A 21,427-nucleotide genomic window follows, 5' to 3' on the forward strand; every position below is an offset into this window, starting at 1 on the left:
ACCAAAAGCTAATTTAAATACAAATTATGAAAAAAAAAACGCGGATTGAAAAGCGGGTGTTAAACAGGCTATCGCTGCAACACTCAGCTTTCGCTGTAATACTAGGTTCAAGCCACGCTTAAACCCCTATATTTTTAAGGTGAAATCTGACATTCATGTACCAACTGCATTTCCTTTTTTTTTTTCTGTATTTACCACTCCCCTTCTGTACTGCCTTTGGCCGTAAAGGGTGATGTAAATAAATTAATAAACAACATTTAATCACTCTCACGAAAGAGTTCACTCACTCCCTTGCATATTGTCCTGCCAGATCCTTAGACTTGATATCAATGAGTGAGCTAATCAAACCAATGTTCTATTTGGAGCTATTTTAACACTCGATTCAGTTCATAAAATATTGAATAAAGGGTCAACTTATTCCTGGTCCGATAACTGATCACTGCAATTTTTTTTACGCCTCTCTGCAGATGCCATGAACGTACATTGCTTGAATGCTGCGATATTCCTTGGGAGCAGCGCGCAATGCATGAAAAGCTATTTGAAACTTGTTCTATGTTTATTATTCCCGACGGCAGCCAGAAAGCGTCCAGATGAAATATTTGTGCGCGTTGTCTTGAACAAAGCTTGGTGTTTGGCATTCTTTCTTCCTGTAAAGAAATTACAGTTGCTCCCCGCAAGCACAAATTTAATTCTATTCGAGAATTTGCATGCGGCGAGAACAGTGTACCGTATTTTACGGGGTATTAGTCGCCCACATTCAACGGCAATTTTTTTGCGACAAAAAACACATATTAGGCGCACGGTTGCATAAGATGCATCGGTTCACTCCCTAGAAAACTCCATGAGGATCCCGTTATGAGAAAGTGCGCCAAATATGCTTGCGGGCGCCGCTACACGCGTACTCCCATATCCGCTAATATGCAGTGCTCACCAGAGCTGAAAGTCAGGTGGCTTTCGCAGTCCGAGACCCTCCCCCCCCCCCCCCCCAAGTCACACACACACACACTATAATATTTAAGAGAGCCGTGACCCCTTGCCCTCGAAGATACAAGGACTGCACGAATACGAAGCGGGGTGCTATTTTTATCATTTTCTCAGTGCTTTTGATCACAATTTTACTTTAGTGTTTCCGAACTTTGGCTCGGAGATTTAATATGAACTATTAGGATATTCTCTAAAATCCAAGAAAACGAACAATAATATCTGCCCTTTGTACAAAATGATGTGCTAAGCCGGCCACCAGCCGCTTTCTCTTCTTCTCTCTTTCCCTTTCCACATTTGCTCGTATCACTGGAGAGACCCCCGTCCGATGGAGCCAGACTTTAAGCACTGGTGCTCGCACAGGTGCATGTAGCTTTCAAAGTAGATCTGAACAGTACTTTAAAGAAATATTTAATTTTGATACATACATATGGTATATGCACTTACAACGGCGTTTAGGCAAAATCATTGGAGAAAAAAAAAGTGGAGACGGAAAGGAGTAGGAGGGGTCGGAGCTGCGAGGGGAAATATGCAAAGAAATCTAGGCAATTGTCAGGCCTTCATGGTGGACTTCATTGTCCGCTGCACACTGGCGGCTTCGCGCCAGTCCGGATAATTTTTTCGCTAACCGCACACTGCCATCCTGCAGCCCAGTTCCCTTGCACCCCGGCATGGTAAACGAAAAATGAGACACTATATGCGACAGATGTGAAGCACGCACGGTGGTGACGGTGGCGAAAAACTTTTATTGGCGTGAAGGGCAAACGTTAAGAAAATTGCATAGCGTGATGGCCTCGGGCTGCAGGTTGCGGCGTCCAGGCTGTGAATCCGCTACAGCGATCAATGAATATGCCGTGGCGGACGGAAATGACGCGAACGGGAGCACGGCTAGAAAATTACACCTTGTGACTATTGTGAAGTCTACGTGTCATCATTTTTAAGTCAACAACGTTTCCTCCCTCAGAAATAAGCTGTCTTCAAAAGCGCATGACCTGCACTTCGTTTTTGTGAGACAATTTGAAGTTAATCGGACACAGGCATGTGTCCGAGAAGCGACATTGCATGCCTGCGCCCCGCCACCTCCCCTGTTTTTTTCATGCAAACATTATTTTAGTTTAACGTCCCGAAGTGACACGTGGGCTATGAGCGAGGTCGTAGTGGTGGATTCCGGTTTAATTTTGACGGACAGGGTCTCTTAACATGCACTGACCGCGCACAGGCCCCTTTTCAGGGGCGAACCAGACGTGGCCGCCGCAGCCTTGATTACTTCCATGCATAAGCGTACCGGTACATAAGATGCACTGCGAAATTTCCAGGAAACACCGAGATTTATAGACCGGAAAATATGGCGCATGCGAATCGAAACTGGTGCATTAAGGGGGCTCTTTTTGCGAGTCCCGTGTTTTTCTGACCATTCATCTAATCGGTGTTTTTGTATCCTATCAGCGCTAATCAAACCCGTGTGAAGCAATCGCTTCAAAATGCCCATAGCAATGTTGCTTGCCTCTGGCCGCCGCGATTCGCAAATGTCACACTAACTGGCTTTGCCTCGTGGTTCTGTCGGATCACCACATGGATGAAAGGATCACCATCTTTACATTACCTGAAGTAGGCCGGGTGGTGGGTGGGAAGCCCAAAGATGGAAGCGCCGCATTACGACGAACCCCAAAACTAGGTGCTAAGCTGCGTTGTTAAGATCTCTCGAAACGGGGCGCTCGAATCGCAACGCTTGCTGTGCTCGGGCAGCGCGAAGTTCTTTTCTCTCGGATTTATCTAGTAACAGCGCGACGTATGCCACGGCCGGTTCTAGGGGAGCAGAAGAGCGCGCCCTCGGCACGACCATCTTTCGCACGCATCTGCATGGCGATTCTGGTCGTAGCCCGCAGCCTCGTGCGTGCCAGCGGGTGCTCCATTTCATTGGCACTATACTAATATCTGTCGGCACATGCATGCGCAATTAATGCCCCTGTCACACGGGCACTTGTAAGGCCTTTAGGATTAAGATTCTTTGCTCCAAAGACAGTTGGCGTGCTGCTACATGGCAAAGTCTCGAGAGCTTTGCGAAAAAGGCCCGTGGCGGGAAAGGCGGTTGTCAGCGGCCTACAAGCTGCGTGAAGAGCAGCCCAAACCTGTTAGCCAGCAAGCGAGCTCAGAAAACAAAAGCATTGCTACAGATATAATTTTGAATGTTATATTTAAGCCTAATTCTATTCAAGGGATAAATTCACATTTAAATGAACTTTAGACATCTGGACTGCTGAGATACTACTTCAATTGTTTTCAGCAAGCCGCATCAATACACACGTTTTGCTCTTCATGGAGTGTACTTACTTCATTGCCCTTTTTGTTGTGCGCTATTTTTTTCGCTAATTTGCCATAAGGCATATTTTAAAAAATCATGCAAACCGTTTTCTGCGAGAAACTGGAGGACTTCTACTTTTAGAGCTGCTCATTAGCCACTTGGGGAAATCTTCCTCCCTCGTCGCCGACAGCCCTACTGTCCGAAGAATGCGTGTCTTTGATGCCCTCTTCCCTGCAAAAGTTCACAGCGGGTTATGAACATCCACCTCTGCAGCCGATGTAGAACATTTCGGGCAGGTGGTCGGTCCTATGTCTTGGGAGTCCCCCATCGACACTTGATCGACGGGGTAAGGGCCGCCCCAGCCCTTATCCTTCTATGGGATACCTCCTCAAGACATGGCAGTAATTTAATTACAGTAATTAAATTACAGTAACGTATATCGACTAATGTAATTACGTTCCCGGTAGTTTGTAATGTAATTATTAATTTTTTCGGTTTGGTAATTTAGTAATGTAATGAATTACATTTTGGCAGTAATTTCGCAGCAAAAGTAATTAATTCCTTACTAAATTACTTTTACTTAAATGCGCCACTACTCCTTCAATAGACAACAAAGTAGGGTGCTGCGAAAGCAGGAGCGCCATGCGGCAATGCCAGCGTAACGGATCGGCGAAAGGAGACAGAATTGAGCAGAACTGTGCGTCTGTAGCAGTTCACAGTGCAGCCATACCATGGCAACCTTGCCCCGCCGGCGTGGTGCAGTGGTAAGACGCCCGACTACTGTGCCGGAGCACCCGGGTTCGAACCCGACCGCGGCGGCTGCGTTTCGATGGAGGCAAAACGAAGAGGCGTCCATGTGCTGTGCGATATCAGCGCACGTTAAAGATCCCCAGGTGGTCGAAATTATTCCGTAGCCCTCCATTGCGGCTCCTCTTTCTCTCTTTCCACTTTCACTCCCACCCTTCTCCCTACCCTTACGGTGCGGTTCAGGTATCCACAAAAACAAGTGTGACAGATACTGCGCCTTACATTTCCTGTGAACCTATTATTATTATTTCTCCATGCAGCAGGAAACAAGGCGGCAAGGGAACGCCAAAGGGAGAGATGGTGCAAGAAGGCCAGTGTTGAAAACTAGTTTGGAGCGCGGCGCAGTGGCACTCCTTGTTGCGTCGGCTAGGGCACAGTGGTGCCTAGTTACACTCGTCACCACGGGGCGAAGGAGGGTTGGGTAGGAGTAGACAGGCAGAAGAGTCAATGCCGTGAGCCGTCGTGGCGTGAGCATTGCTGAGCGGAAGGTGCCGAGGACGATTCAGGGGACTATGGAAGCAATAAATAACTGAGCTTCTTCGAGCCCTTCAAATGGCGGAGACAGCCCCGGGCCTGTAAGACACTGGCTTCGCCGCTCATCTCAGGACCGTTCGACGATGTTTCCGGGTTTATTTTTTTCCGTTGTGTTATTTTTAAAAAGTGAGACGCTGTAGGGAACAGGGAAGGAATAGTTCGCTAGGACAGCAGTTGGCGGAAATACGAAGGACTGTGCGCTTCGCGTCTGGAAAAAAAGTTGTTTTGTTTACTATCTTTACTTAGTTTTTTCATGGATGAAAACTAGAAAGTAATTTAAAAGTAATTGGATTACTCAGACGATGTAATTAGAATGTAATTTCATTACTCTTTAGGAGCAGTAATTAGTAGCGTATTTATTTGCTTTTCTGCGATTTCCAGCAAAGTAATTAGTAATGTAATTTAATTCCTTTTGAAAAGTAATTTTGCCATGTATGACCTCCTCCAGTCTAGTTAAGTTATTAAGGAGGGGGTAAGTGCACGGCAGGATGAGGGCACGGGTTCTTTTTCGCAAAGAGGATGCTAGGATGGGGACTACCTAACGGGCAATGAAAAGGTAGCTTGGTGGGTGGTGTATTAGTGTTTGGAATTTGATATGTGTGGGATTCTGGCTTGCTGCGGCTGCCCTTTGCGCGGCAGCCTCCCGCTTCCCTGTTGTTCTCCTCTTTCCCTTTCTCCCAGTGAGGCGGCGGAGAGATGTCCGGACAACTTGTCACTGTCGCTCGGCCACAGCTCCGCCCTGGCGTCCCAGTGGCTTATCTCATTGGCGCCTTTTGGCGGGAACACGGCACCGCTTCGACGGCCGCGCTCGCGCGACACTCCGAGCGGGACCGAAAGAGAGACCCCTCCGAGACATCGCAAGGTGCGTACGCTACTGTTCTTGTCTGCCGGCCTTTGTCCCCGCAGACCAGTGTGTACTCGAGTTCGTCTGCTCCGGGTCGTACCTGAGAGCGCAGCTCGAGCCTGTCGATCATGCTCCAACGATCCGCGACAGGCGTACCTTGCGGTGGTTGCCCAGTCTCTTTCAAAGGAACCCTCTAGTCACTGCGAGAGAGAGAGATCACAGCACGCCCTTGCGTGCTTGCGGCGCGCACTCCGTGTCACTTCGTGCGCGCAGGGGAGCCTTGCTCCTCGCGCGCTCCCGGAGTATGTGTGTGTATGTGCGTGTGTGTGTGTGTATGTGTGTGCCGCTGGAGGATGGCGTTTCAATAAATGTCTCCTTTGTGAACTCGGAGGCTTGTGTCCTTGCAGCGAGGTGCTCTCCTCCCGGTGGAGGTTGAGTGCGCGTTGCAGTGTTTCAGTGTGCGCGTGGTGACGGCTGATCGGGGCTTCGGTTCGCGCGACGCTCGAACCCGCGGTGGTTGGTGGCCTATGCCCACCTAGAAACCACATATGTGAGGTTGTCAACTTTTCTTTACGCAGCGTTCTCAGCATTATCTTGTGTCCAGTGTATCTGGAAACGTATCTTTGCTTCTTTATTAAGTGCATGGATCTCTTGTGTTATACGTAGTGTCTTTGTCACTATATTCAGTTGTTCTATGGCAGCTAAGGAGTCGGTTAGATGTGGGCTTCTGTCATGGATTCTATTTTATGTATGGCTTTCATTTCATCGCGGATTGCATAAAGTTCCATCACAAGCGGGTTCGGATGTTCTCTTTCGTATGCATTATGTACATTTAACTCTTCGTGAGTTGGGCTGGTACTTGCTGTTCTACCGCCATTTTTTATAATCAAGGCATCTGTATATGCAATACAGCTTGCAGGGAGTACAACCAGAGGGTAAGATGCCGGCATATCTTTACAACGTAGCTTAGTCATTTTATTCGTCGTAATAGTTGTGAACTCCCATGGAGGAGGGCCAGCCATTGAAGGTGTTTGCCTTGTCTCCGCAATGGTCAAGGATGCCATGGGTATAACATATTTTCGTTTCATATTCTTTGTTCGTGGGGCAGTGTTTGCTGGCTAACGTACGATTTATTTCATATTGCCACACTTTAGTTCAACTGTTCTATATATTGAAATTGATTTTGCCGGTCGAGAGATGGCGCTAATGGAGGTTGCGTCAGTCATCACCATCATCATCGTATCCATCATCTTTGCCCTTGCCGTGTAGCTGCGTCCCTGCTCCTTTTTGGTTTTGCCTCTTTAGAGCAATAAACCTCCTTTGCAGTAAGGACCATGGAGAAGTGCCGTGTGACCGGGGCAGACGACCCTTTTCGGTTTGCTCGTACATGATTTCTGACGTTATACCGCGTGTTAAGGCGCGAATATTGTCCGACGCAATGCACACGCGCGCGTGCGCTCGCACACACTGCGTTACGTTGGTGAAAACACTCCAGCGCCCAACGTAACCGGCGGCGGCTAGCGAGCCCCGACGGGTCCGGCATAGAGATGGCTCTATTCGAGCGTCGGCGCCGCCGACCCCGTCGCCTAACAGTGTATTGCGCAGAGAAAGATAGCGGACGGCCGCGTAAACAACGTGAGCGGCACAAACGTTGAACTCGCTTCGGACAGCTTGGAAGAGAGGTTTATCGAAGTCATTAAACAACATCCTAGTGTGCATAACACGAAGCGACTCGACTTCAGGCAAGTAGAACGCGTGTGAACAGATAAGGCGGAGCTGCGGTCTCTTGACAAGTGGGCTGTTCATTGCTGCTGTGTTCGGTTTCATTTGTATGCTTACCGGCCGAAGCGAGTTTCCGACTTGCTGCACGCACCGTAGCTTTTAATTTTTTTTGTCTCTCGTTTCCATCTGTAGTTAAAGAATGCTATAAGTTGTGGAAGAAGCTCCAAGAACTCTTTACCCATGAACGGTTGAGGCTGGGAACGGATGCAGACGGCCCGCGGGTCGGCGATCTTCCTGCGCATGCTCCGAAGAGAGCCGCGGATGGCGCGCAGCGCTAAAAGCGTTCTTTATTTCACGTTCAGCTACTGTACAGTATGTATGCATCATCCTTAACTCTATCAAATGCTCAAGGAACTCGGGGGCTTTGAGACCCATCTCTATTAGCGCAGTTACTAGATTTTTGAAAACGTGTGCGCATAGTGCTGCATGAACCTTGACCCGAGCTATCGATTCAAGCTACCGAGAGCTATCGGTTGAGTTAAATTGTACTACATAAGTTAGGATGTTGATAGTTCGTACTTCGTGATGTGTCTCCGCAGTTTGTCGGTTCCCCAACGAAGTGCAGAATAAGATGCAGCCAGTTCAGCGAAGTTAGACGAGATAAACACAATTCATTTACGAGTCAGGATCTAGATCCAGAATCAAGATGAGGATCAAGATGATTGAAGAATTTCATGACGTCTATTTAAGGCTTCCGAATTGCGAGAGGAACTTTTGCTGTTTCCTAATCAACCAATCACAATCATTGATGAAAATCCGACCACGATAAGGCGGCGCCTTCACACTCGCTGGTCCTCCCACCACGACGCTGGTCGATTGACGTAACACCACCTTGGACTGGGAATTTTTCGGAGCAGACGAAGGTGGTCTATGCCCGTCCGCTGTCAACCCGCTGTCAGCCCGTGAACTTGAGCGTCCAAAAGGGCCGACTGTCGATTTATGGGCCTCCGGCTCCGGGGTAGCCTCACATCTTTTGACACAGAGCCGCCACAGAGGTCCGCGGGTAGTCTCCAGATCGCAAGGGGGGCGGCGGTTGCGCGGCCGTAAAAGTGACGCCGACCGCTTCCGCAAAACGTGTGCGCGACCTAAACACTTCCCCGAACGGGATGCCGGAGAGTGCACACGCACTCACACTCTATCCTGCAGCAACAGGCCGCTATTTCCATAATTCAGTCGGTTTGGCGCCAACTGTCCAAATTTCCGACCAGTCGAGCCAAACAACATTGGTACGATCAGCACAACAGTTAAGCATTATACATATGGCTCTTCAATCGCTCCCCGGTTTATTGATTTCCTGGCCCTTTACCCCTGGCTCCATAATTTCATCACTGCCTCCAAAAGTTTATCTAATTTTGCGAAGTGTTCGGGTGAAAACTAGTTCTTTTAAAGTTATCCAGATTTCTGGCATGTATTTGTTCACGCTCGTGTAATAATATTCTATCCCCTTAAATTGAGTAAACGCAGGGGCATGGCACGTTGCGGTGGCAGCGGCTGGGACCTATCCGCAGAAGTAAACGCGGTGCATGAATTGGGAGATTTGCGGCGCGAGCGCCTCATTGAGGAAGTTCGCGTCATCACGACGAGCACTATTTTGGTATGCTATGCGAAGCAGCTCGAACAACTTGAGCTTTTAGATAAAAATCCCGAACGGCCGCGGCAGAACGGTTGATGGAGCAGCGCTCTTTTTACCTGTACTGTTTTGTCGCCATGCGGTTTTATCGTGTGCTGCTTATTCATGGCGCCCTGTAAATGCACAGTTCTTGTCCCGAAATATATTTTGCAACTACCCCCTTATATATAGAAATCTACCGCAATTTCATAATTGAGTAGAGTATGTCAATAAGTCTGAAGAACATTGGCCGCTGTGTACTTTCTTCATTCCTGGGGAAATGGGTTATGTATCTGATGAATCTATCACAAGTAAGACTGCATAACTGTGAGGACTAGAAACAAGAAGTGGTTTTATTAGAAATCGGAAGATGGCCAAGCCGGAACTAGACAGCTGGCTCCACAAGGGTGTGTCGAGCGCGTGCGGTTCGTCCATCCGTCAGATGCCAGGAAGCAAAGAGCGCAGCTGTGCCTCTTTTGCTGGCACCAGCTGACCGTTGGGCAGGGCGCATAGTGCCTCTGCGTCGCTCGAGAGGAGAGCTGCCAGCGTCATGGTGGGGGCAGCCGTAAGAGCGCTGTGCGGCACAGAGACCCTAACCCAGGACCGCGGCTCCTGTCCGGGAGGAGAGCTCAAGGTGACAAGCGAGCTGTCTTGGTCGGTGCTGTAAAGAGGTGCCGGGACCGGTCGCACTGCAGCTTCCGCGTTCGTGTCGCCGCTGGCAATTGCCTTCTTGCCCTTGCTGCAGAAGTGAAAAGAAACTTTCCAGCACTAACAGTTAGCGCTCGAGGTCCTCGCGTTATCTGAGCGACATACCAGTTCCAGGTGGTCTCTGACATGCACGCGGTGGTCGACAGATTGTGGCGCAGCAGATATATTTTTGCCAGTATTCTCGCAAAAAGCTCGTGGTATTTCGTATAAAAATGCTTATGCTTCATTCTGATCATCCTGATTCCATTAGTAGGTAAAATTCAGGAGCATCGCTATCGTCCTAATACAACACTCGTATTTAAAGAAGTAGGGTTAGTACTTTTTTACTTGAGCGTTGCCTTATTTAAAATTATGCCTTGGGCGTTGGAATAGATCGATCAGCACATGACGTAGATTCACGACAAGCAATTATGATTTTTAAGTCAGTTTCTTCTTGGTGCCATTTAGATTTAGTTGTCATGACGCGAACGACGACTGATGTTCCTAAAACTGGTTTAGGCCATGCAGAGCATGAAAGACTTAGAATATAATCGCGCGCATTTTCCCCTCCCTACGACAAATAAGCTTGCCTGCTTCAAAAACTGGTGTGACGAAATATGATGTGGCAGTGTTCGCATGACTCAGGGGTCTACGCACTTCTACAATTTTAGAGCGGGAGTTCGCACTGCTCGTAGACAAGTCATCTGGCTCCGCAATATAATTTTCAGCGACAGGAGCGAAAGTGCGTCTGTAACGTCATTTCACGTTTTTCTCTCTGGGAGTGCCGCAGCTGTGCTTAATCGGAGCAATGATTTGGAGCCTCGCCGTTGTGTAGCACGTGACTAGGCGAGTGCATAACAGCTGCTAAACGCTTGTTGTACGTCAATCTCGTCATCGTGGAGGAGCGCGCCGGTCCGAATGAGTCATGAATCTTTCCGTTCGTACTAGTAGGTTTAACTTTATAAGCCTCCGTAATTTTTATATAGCTTGTAAAAGCTGAAAAAGTTATTCGCTTGCCATCAAACGATTCTTTCGTGGAAGGAAGTTTGAAATGAGTTCATGTCGTCGAAGCTTGTGCTATTGATGTGTGTCTTCAGGTTTACAATTTAAAAACGTCTGTAGGACCGACACCGGTAATTAAGATGGGGAAAAGGAGGGGGGGGGGAAGCAGGGCTCACCTCTTAGAATCCACACGCCCGAATGGCGCCCTCTGCAATTCGACCTTGTGAAAGGTTGCACTGAAGTTGGCAAGGATAAATTCACGATGTCTTCGCGCAGGATTCGAGAAACGTCGGCTTAATATTCTCCTTTTATCGTTGTGCTTTCTTCCAGATAATCAGAAAGCAGAATATAAATTGCACCTAAACATGCTGTCCCCCCCCCCCCCCCCCCTCTGCTTTCTTCTCTGATCCCTGATCTGAGGTGTGGGGCTCGAATATTTTTGGAGGTCAGAACACCAAATGCCTCCAGAGCAGACATTACTGTTCCGTTTTTCGGTCCCACTGACAAACCACGTCTCATTTGCATTCACAAGGGGAAGGAAGAAGATATTCTCTATCGCTTGAATGAAGGTTCAAGAACTGTCTTAACAAACTCACAGGGTGGTGTCAATTTCGCTTAGATATTCCACGAAGCCTACCACATCAAAAGTATCGAAATAGCAAAATATGTAATGGATCATTTTGAAACCACTGCCGTACTAAAAGTTGAATTCTTTGTCAATGTTGGACACTTTAGCTCGATGATTATTCATGAGAATGATTTCAGCTGATATGGAGTAATGCGTTCCACGGTTCGTCTTGCACGTAGACGAGGCTGCGTTTAACGCATTGAACCAACGAGTAGCTGCATATGACGCACTTTCACTGCCACACACGTTCATCATTTCAGTGTGATTTTCTTCATCCAGACTTTCTATTCGGGACCAAATCTGCATTAAATTCTAGTATCGAAGTTGAAATTTGTGAGATGACGCTATCTACATGATGCAGGCAATGATGACATCGGACACCTTGATACTAAAATCTGGTTTAGTACGAAATAGAACAATGATTACGCACAGATAAGTCAGGTGTTTAGAGTCGCAAGCGTTTTAATTTCGTCTCGTACCACGTGATGATTGTACTTAATGAACACGTAAAGAATAATTTGGGGCACGCCAAAATGAGTGGAGACACCAAAATTTCTCATTTGCGATTTTGCTTTGGACTTGTACGCAACAATACACCCTACATGAACCACGATGTGAAATTCACCTGCGCCAACACATAAAGTATAACTGAGTTTTTGTCCTCCAGTTTCTGTTTCGGTTTTAACCTAAGCGCGATGGCTGTGGTTTCACTGACGAGTTGTGGTTAACGATTTTGTTGTTGTCACGTCATTAATGAAAAATATGCGATATAATGGCTGCTTATTAATTTTGCAGTCCGAGCTTTTAGCTGCAGTTGCGCAAGAGTTGATGTTAATAACAAGAATAAGATTGGAGCTATACAGTCCTTTATTACACCTCGCGCTTCAACTCAAATTGTCCCAGATGGAAGAGTCACCATTCGATGGTTTAAACCGAAACTGCGTGAAAGAAAATTTCAGTTTTATATGTTTTATCGCTTTTTCAAGCAAACCACGTTTGTACTCTTGTTTTGTAATGGGCTCTGCATCATTCTGCATAGAGGGCATGCAACGAGAATTAGGTGTCTCTACTTTTTTAGGCTCCGCCTTTATGGGTATGACGCGAAAGCTCTGATGACTCTCTCTTCGGCTTCCCTTGCGAATTTTCTTCCCGTGCATGTAATCTGCTACACCTTTACTCAATGATCCCGCAATTTTTCTTCATTAGATTTAGATAAGGGGGTCAGAGGAATGGTGGAATGGAAATACTACTACTACTACTACTACTAAGTACTTTGATGTATTCTTGGGGTGGGAATACCGGACGCGGGTTATGCCGGCCTAAGTCGTGGCGGCACTCTTGATGTCCGGGGGTGGGGAGATGGGATGTGGGGAGAGTTGGGAGGAGGGGGGTTGCACCAAGCGAACAGCTCAGAGAACACTTGCAGGTCGGGGACTCTGGCTTGGTGGCACCGGTGCAGCAGTGCTCCTGGGTAGGTCTGCGCCCCACACTTAGCTGCACACCCTCCTCCCTTTCTTCGCAGCATTGTGCGCATGCCCATTTGCGCCCCACGATCCTGTATCCCCCTAACCAACAGGGTCACGCTGTATTACTACTCGCTTTTGTCACATCTACACTCAGTTATCATGAGGTACCGCATTATGTGCCCGACCATCCGATAGAGATGCACAAAGGGTCTGCGGGGTGTATACGCTGCGTACCCGTGCATGACTCCAAGACCAAGGGTCCCGAATTCGACTGCCTCCTCATCTCCCATATTAAAAAGAAGATTCCAGACTTGGCAAGCTCCTGCCAACACGAATTGCGAAGCATCCTTGTGAAGTCGCAAACGGCCGACCATTAAAAATCTGGTCACGTAAACTGGCAATTGCCACTCGCTAACAACGTCGACAACGACATAGCCGAAGTCCGATGTTTTAATGTTTTTTTAGAACTGTTGCTTTTATCGCTTTTGCCTTAACTCAATGTCATAAAACATTGCAGGCTGCCACTGCTTTACACCGCCAGTGGCGATATGTGAAAACAGTGCCGCGTGGGCTATACCCACTTGTGTTTGCTTAAGATAATCCGTCCTTGAAAGATGTGGTTATGGATAGGATAATCTGAATGGCGAGTTTGCCATAAATAGTATTAATAATTCTATTCTACATGCGACTGTCGCGAAGAGCTGAGGTAAACATTTAAAACGCAAAAACTATTGAGCTTGCACGAAAAGCCGACGAAGAAAGAAACGCGGCGACAGGGCATTCGGCTCGGTCGTATCATCACGTCTGTTTCTCCTTGGTTTTGCGCAATTCATTAGTTTTCTGCTAATATAAAGCAACTCGCTCAGGAGAAAGTACTTTGAGAGCGCGTTCAGAATATACGCTGTACTTCGCGGAACTCTGTCATTCCCGCGTCGTGCCTCGCTCCCTCCAAAGAAGTTAATCACAGGTGTTCGCGAACCTGCCCTGCTATGCTCTGCCTTGTATAGTGGTTGTATTCAGGTTGATCAAAAGGTAAACACAAATTTTTCACGCCGAGCCGCATTCGCAAAAGGTCTGAGTGCTGTTTTCCCCCCTTACAAATACTATGGACCCGTTCTCAGTACTACCTTCCGGCCCGCTTTGTTGGCGGGTACCACAGACTCTTCAGGGAGCTCCATTCTTCCTCGGTGAAGCTGTCCTGCAACCAGCTGAGTTCTTCAAAGCTCCCACATCGGGCTCTGTCATCCTTCAAGGCTTTCTGGAGAACAGTGAACAGAAAAATTGAAGTTAAATGGCCATCGCCCAACATAAAATTGCAACACTCTTACAAAACAAACATACACATATTTGTTCAGTACAAAGGAAAGGTACCGCACTTCATTTTTTCATAGTGTCGCTTCAGCGTCAAACACAGAGTTGTTTGTCCCCGTGTGACGACATTAAGCGGCGAAACGAGCAAGTACACGCCCGTGAACACAGAGTGCACGGTATTCATAACTCGCCTTTCCACTCCGCTTTGTCGCACGGCTCGGTGGGAACATTTCCACTACGATAACCTGATAGCGGCCTGTCAACCTCTACAGTTACATCATGTTCATTCCACACCGTCATAAAATACCACTTCACATGAAAGGCACTGCTTGCTGCTTTGCGCTCTTCTTCCCACCTCTTGTATTCGTTTTTAACTTCCCACGAAATAAATTCAGGTGCATTGAAGCTCAAGTCGGCTGTGTGTCCTGTTCGCAAACCAAGGATCAAGGGTTCGATTGCTGGCTGAAATTCTTGAAATATTTTGAGCGCTAGCCTTAGCACCACCAATATCATATTTTACCTATGATTGTCTGTTTGCAGCCTCTCCTGGGCCTCAAAATAAAATGAGGCACTTTCTGATAGCGAGTGCTTTGATTCCTGCCAAGAAGCCAGCAGACTAGCTTGGTTGGCCACTCCATTAGCTTCCACCTGTTTGACTAAGTCTTTGGCTGCTTGTATGCATCTTGCTCAACTTTCATCAGTGCGCAGTGGATTCAGCATGCACTGCTCTCGCATTTACCTCTTAAGGTGAAATAAGAGGCACCAAATACAAAACCGCTACTAATAGGATGCTCAATAACCGACTCTTCAGTAGCGGATGTGTACCATATGCAACGAGAAAACGTATATAACGATCTAAGCCAAAATACCGAGCGGAGGGCAGACGCAAAAAATGGCTTAGGTATAACCGTGCTAAACTTACTTAGGCGAAGAGAAAGCGTGCTTTTTCCTTGCTTAATCTGACGTTTAGACATGAGACAGACACACACACACACACACACACACACACACACACACACACACACACACACACACACACACACACACACACACACACACACACACACACACACACACACACACACACACACACACACACACACACACACACACACACACACACACACACACACACACACACACACACACACACACACGCACACACACACACACACACACGCACGCACGCACGCACGCACGCACGCACGCACGCACGCACACACACACACGCACGCACGCACGCACGCACGCACACACACACACACACACACACACACACACACACACACACACACACACACACACACACACACACACACACACACACACACACACACACACACACACACACACACACACACACATGTAATCTTAGCAGAGAGCAGTAAAGCGCATGTTGAAAACTTAACTATAAAACAATTTACCCAGGGATATGTAGTCGTCCAAATTTATGCACATAAGCAGTATTAAGTGTCTTTTTCGAGATTTATTCGGGCAGTCGGGTTTCTGCTGTATTCAGGCATTTTACAGGTTGGCGAAGTTGTTTTCTCTCCGCCTTTCTACCTCGTTAGCGTCGTTCTTGGTCACGTATGTCTTCTTCCGTCCGCTGTGCTCACGCTTCTCGGTATTTAGAAGCCTGATTAGAAGCTAATCATTCCCAGGCCGCTCCTTCGATCACACTACAGTCTTAAGCCGATGCCAACTCCGTTTTATTCTTGATCGGCCTGACAATAGTTTACAGTGGGAATGCGCGCATTTAAGCAGCACTTGCACCAGTATCTGCATCCATTATCCAGTGCCGCGCTTTCACCAGCTGGACGGCACCTTCACTCCTCTTGAATCGCTGTCACTGCAGGCGTCAGAACACTCGCATATCAACCAGATTTACGGTGGAGACATCAATTCGAGTTCAGTCACTTTTCGTGCTCGTGTGAACCCTAGCGATATCAGAGACGCGAAGCATTTGGCAAATGAAGTTATCACGAAAAACTAAGAACGTAAAATAATTTTAAAGCAAATTGCTCGTGCATCACTAATGTTATCCTGTAGAATCATTACGATATAAAAAATTGACCTTTTGTGATTTTTTTGGTCTTGCAGTTTTAATTGGTGTCTGAAAAGAACGGGTTTGGACACGCGAAGGAAATTTAAAAAAAAAAAGTGCAGGCCTACATTCAGCAAAAAAAAAAAAAAAAAAAGACTGCGGGCAAGCAACATTTACTTCTGAAAACTGCTATACACGGGGATATTAGAAGAGCTTTGCATCTTTATCACGCGCCGGCCTTATGCCGTGTACGACCGTAATGGCAAGAAGAAATGCACCACAAGGGATTATGTTAAAGTATGGGTAGAAGGGGTGATGCTGGTAGATTCAACAGCTCCGAATACACGTACATAAATATCAAGACTGCAGGAAAATTTTCCCAACGTTCATATACGAAATATTTTCCTTCCTCCGTCTTTGCCCTCTAAGCTAAGCTACGAAGAGTGCAAACATCACGGTTAGCATCTCTTAATCTCCTGTTTAGTGATCGTTATCGATCCTACACATTGTGATAACTACTACACATGTAATATCTACTTGGGAGGCACCTTTATGGTATTTTCATATTAACCCAGGAACTTAAAAGCTGCATATCAATAGGCTTTATGTTACCCAAAATACGCTTCCTTGCGCCGCATGACTGATGCCGTACCAATTTCTGCTCCTAAGTGGCCATTGCATTCGGCTCCTCAGGATTACTCGGCTGATTCGTTTACTAATTATTCAAGTTAGAACAGAAGAAAAATGACCGCGAAATGGTTTTGCTATAGAAATACTAAGGAACTGTCCACGCGACCAAAACAATATGCCCACCGAAATTTCATGCGAAATGGCTGACAGTCTACCGGCAACAATGGTGTCAGTCACGTAATATTCAATTTCTTTTATTATTAACACAGCGCAGTCCTGTCAAGATAGACAAAACTGAAAGTTTCTTCTGTACTAAGAAACATTCCTAAATTTAGCGATATCTTTTTTGGAGGTGGGCTCATCAGCTCGTGTGACTATATACCAGCATATGCTTCCTTATGCAAAATTGCATCAATGAAAATCATGGCGCGTGAGACATATTCACAGTCTAGTTAAGGGTCAGTGTGCGTGATGAATGGTCCAACGTTAGAAATAGGTTGAAATTGTATCCCTGGCGTCTGCGTTCGCGCACTGGGCTGAGTGCATCGTGCGTAGATAGTTGTTGAACCACAAGATTTATCATCGCTCACCTGCGACTTGAGCCGCCTGCGCAGCCGGTTTCTGAACACCTCGTTCGCACGGTACTCGTCGTTAGCCCGGCGACGTCGTTGGCGTTCTGCGTGGCGCGCCCTCTCGATTGCACGGTACCTTTCGTCGAGTCGGCGAATCCGCTGGCGCTCTGCCCTCCGCTTTCTCCTCTCGGCGGCTTTGTCGGCAGCGCTGGCGTAGACTTGCCCTTGAGCTTGTGAATGATGGCAAGTTTCAAGAAGTGGAAGGTGTGCCAAGACCTGGGGGACGTCACTGACCGCTTGCTCCTCTCTGTCGCTGTCGCTGATTACGATTGGGTCGTTTGCGTTACGCAAGCTCAAGGAGTTCCTCACGGCCCATGGGCAGAGTGGCAAAGAGCATGTGCACGGGGTGCTGCCATAGATGCTGTCATCGTCACTACTGCCGACTTCGTGAGGGCGCTGGGGGTAGACGGAAGAAGTCTCAGCCTGTAATGTTGTCATGGTGTACGAAGGGACGGTATATGTTTGCTCGAGAGTCACTGGCGTCCCTATGCCAGGATCAGGAATCGAGTAGTTACGGCACCCCAGCATATTGGTCGATCACCTGCTCAGTAGGTAAAGGTGGAGTATTAAGTCACTGTCGGCAAAGGACGGCCGATACCTGATGGTGATCGGAGCAGTGGCGCGTCGAGTCAGACAGCACACGCAACCAAGCAGCAGATGAACGTGAACGACGCCGGTAACTGCTTCCCGAATCAAGAAGGCGTGGTACACTGAGCTCTCTGGCGAAGCATCCAGAGCGCCGTCGGTGGTTATGGTCTCAGGCTAGGCGATCCACCAAGCGTTTAGGCCACAGGCAGTGCGCTGCGAGCTCGAGCCATGAGCTGCACGAAAGGCGTGCTTGCGCGGGCACGCACTGGATGCAGCGCATATTTCGCGCCCTCTTCGTTTATCTACAGCTAATCGGTGCGGGGTTCAGTGGGCAAACAACGCTCTCTGGGTTGCCAACTGAGGTGTTGCTACGGACCTGCGACAGCATTGCAGCGTTGATTATCGTCGTCGTCAGCGCTACGAGCTGTGAATAAATAAAGATATTTATGCTGCTCAAATCTACATCGTATAGATGTCGTATAGATGCTCTTCTATAAGCAAACAAGAGCCCACTGGTCAGCGCAGGGTACTGACAAGAGAACGGCATGCGAAAAAAAACAACAAATTTTCGGCAAATTATGGGCGAGAAATGACAGACTACATTAATCCTCCATGTTGTCTTTTATCATTATTTTATTATTTTGAGATATCGTGATCTGACGCAGTTGTCCTCCGTCTCGATTCGTCACAGGCTGGAGTGTTTTATTTGATATATTGTACAGCCTGTTATAAATACTGTGAGCCACAGCTCGAACCAACGTCTATATTTCCGGCCGTATTTGGAATTCTGCACGCGACCGTCCGAACCCCGGCGAATGATGACCATGATGGGTATGTGCAGGTGAAAGAGGTGAAATTTCGTGCAAGTTCGTGTACAGGCAAGGAAGCGGCCAACCTGGTCGCTGTTTAGATGGAAGTGGGTCGGCGGGTGACGAGAAGCGATGTGACGGTGGACAAACTTGTCGCACAATCCAGGAGTGCGGACAGGCGTCCCTTCATCACCGTGCGAAAAGGAGAGTGCAGTGACGGTGGTTATCGCGGGGTTTCCGTTTTTGTTGGGCTGCTTCAGTGTTGCGGCGAGGAATTTGTAGACAAATAGCCGTGTGTGTAGCAAACTGGTCGCCCAACGATGCAGATGGGGAGTAAGAAGCAGGGAAGAGGGTGAAGTCGAATAGTGTTGTGGGTTGACGGCCATAATCTAAGAAGAAAGGGCTTTAGATAGTGGGGCGCTGAATGGCGGAATTATATTCTTAGCTAACAAAAGGCAAAACTTTTTCCCAGTTCTTACGATTCATGACTGACGTATGTCAATGGAAATCATGTCCGACAAGGCGCGGTGAAAGCTCTCGATGAAGCTATTAGTCTAAGGATGATAGCTGAAGGATGTCTTGTGGACGGTGCTGGCGGCGCGGAGTACTTCCGCAAGGACTTGGGAAAAAATTGGCTCATCACGGTCGCTAATCATAATACAGGGAGCAGCGTGCCGCAATATGATTGCCCGAAGAAAAAAACTCGGCAATTTCAAAAGCGGCACCGGAACGAAGAGGGGCTATCTCAGCGTACCGCGTAGGGTGTCATTGGCGGTTACAACCCAACAGTGACCGACAGGCGTGAGAGGAAGGGGGCCGTGCAAAACAATGGCGACAAAATCGAAAGGCATGGATGGGCAAGGAAGATGTTGCATGGGGTCAACTGGAAGAGAGTTGCACCGCTTACGATGCTGGCAAGCCGCACAGGGTGATATGTATTTGGCGGCGATGGTGGAAAGCCCGGGCCAAACTTAGCGGCTTTTTATCCAGTCGTATGTGTAGTGGTAGCCTAAGTGACCGTCAGCGGCATCGTCCTGGCAAGCCTCCAACTCTCGATGATGGAGAGAGTGAGGGACAACTGGAATCCCCCGGTGAAGAGTAAGATGGTAAACAGAGTAGTAGTGTGTTCCAAGTTGAAACCGGAGAGGCGGAGCTGACAATGCAAACGACTTCTGTGTGCCGGTGATCGAGCCTGGAAGCAAGAGATGTTTGTGCTGCAGTAAAGATCAGTCTGACATTGACGCTCCAAGCATTCACTCCCTATGAAGCGGCCACAACTTGTTTTTATCCTCTACATATAGTGCGAATAATATATGTAAAGAACACACATTTGCCATAAAAAAACCTTAGAATGTCCAATACCTATCTGCTACCCTTAATTTCAGAAAAAAGAATCGACGAAGACAATAAACATGGGCATATTAATTAGTACCATCGAGCATCCCGCAAATGTAACCGGGGACAAGTGCAGTACTTGGAATGTTACTAGTTTGCCCCAATTAAACCCAAGCAGCAGGACTGTGGATGCCCCACGCTCGAACCTTGCCAGTATCGCCAAGTAAAGCTCATCGGGCCGACCTCGGCCATCCAGCTCGGTTAGGGGCCAGGGATTGACAATGGCCTTAGAATGGCCATCGTTAGCGATCGACCTCGGACCGATGAGTATGGCCGAGTTGACCATTGTGCAGCTGAGATCGGGTCATGCATGTGTTTACCCACGAATGGCCCAACCACGGCCGCAGCATCCCCACGTCGGCGGTACTCGCGTCCCGGTTGTTTATTCATGCCTGTTCAGCACCTCTACTCGTTAATGAACCGTGTTTTACACATCCAACGTCTGCAGTTCCATTGATAATAGAAACTGCTGCAGCGGTAATATTTTTCGATGCGCATGTTTTGCTCCAAGCAGGCTCCTAGATTGCAGGGCCAACAATATATAATGAAGATGTCTCCAGGGTAAGTGAACCTATACGTTTGTAGCTTAAAACAGGCTACACAACGAAAAAAAAGCAGGCAGAAAGAGTACTTTTTGGCCAAAGATGATCCAAAGAGGCGTAAAACCTTACTGAAAAAAAAAAGTACCACTTTTCTTATAACTTAAGTTAGTGAGAATTCACTCCAGCTTTCAGCTTTTATGCACGCTGAGTTGAAAGTTCACTTTTCCATGCCCTAGTTGCACCTGCCGTCTCATTACTTCGTTTTTACGAGCCATATGGCTTTATTGCTCTCACGGCTTTCAAGGACAGGGCCTCACTCAGGGGCATGCTTTTCCTCTGCAGGCATCCTAGAAAATATACGAAAGAAAAACCAGCTTTCATTCTGTATTCACAGTAATAATGATTTTCCAGCCTGTTAAAAGTGATAAAAAGCTGTCACTCAGGTAATTATCATAAGCATTTTCAGTGTGATGAATGCTGAGTTTCGGCGTTGTAATCATCGGATGAAATCTCAAGTAGATTGAAACTTGAGGTGTACTATTTTTACACATATACAGTGTGTTCTAGCTAATGTGATCTATGGGGTTAAAATGACTTTTCAGATGTAGGCGAAGGAAACAAGTTACATATTGCCGGCAGCTAACTTGAGTGGCAGAGAAAAGTTTTTGTTCGCAATTTTTAATTCCCCCACATTAATTAACTAAATTAGTAAACACTGGCTTTACACAATGAATGACAATAGAGGGATTACAAAAGTAAGTCTGGCAACCATGAGCGGCACGCTGATCCCACGCTGGCAGCCATATTTTGATCGCTCCATCCGTTCGCTTCGTG

This window comes from Amblyomma maculatum, chromosome 7 (genome assembly GCF_055883805.1).
Source record: "Amblyomma maculatum isolate TAMU_Amacu chromosome 7, ASM5588380v1, whole genome shotgun sequence".
In the NCBI taxonomy this organism is placed as follows: domain Eukaryota; kingdom Metazoa; phylum Arthropoda; class Arachnida; order Ixodida; family Ixodidae; genus Amblyomma; species Amblyomma maculatum.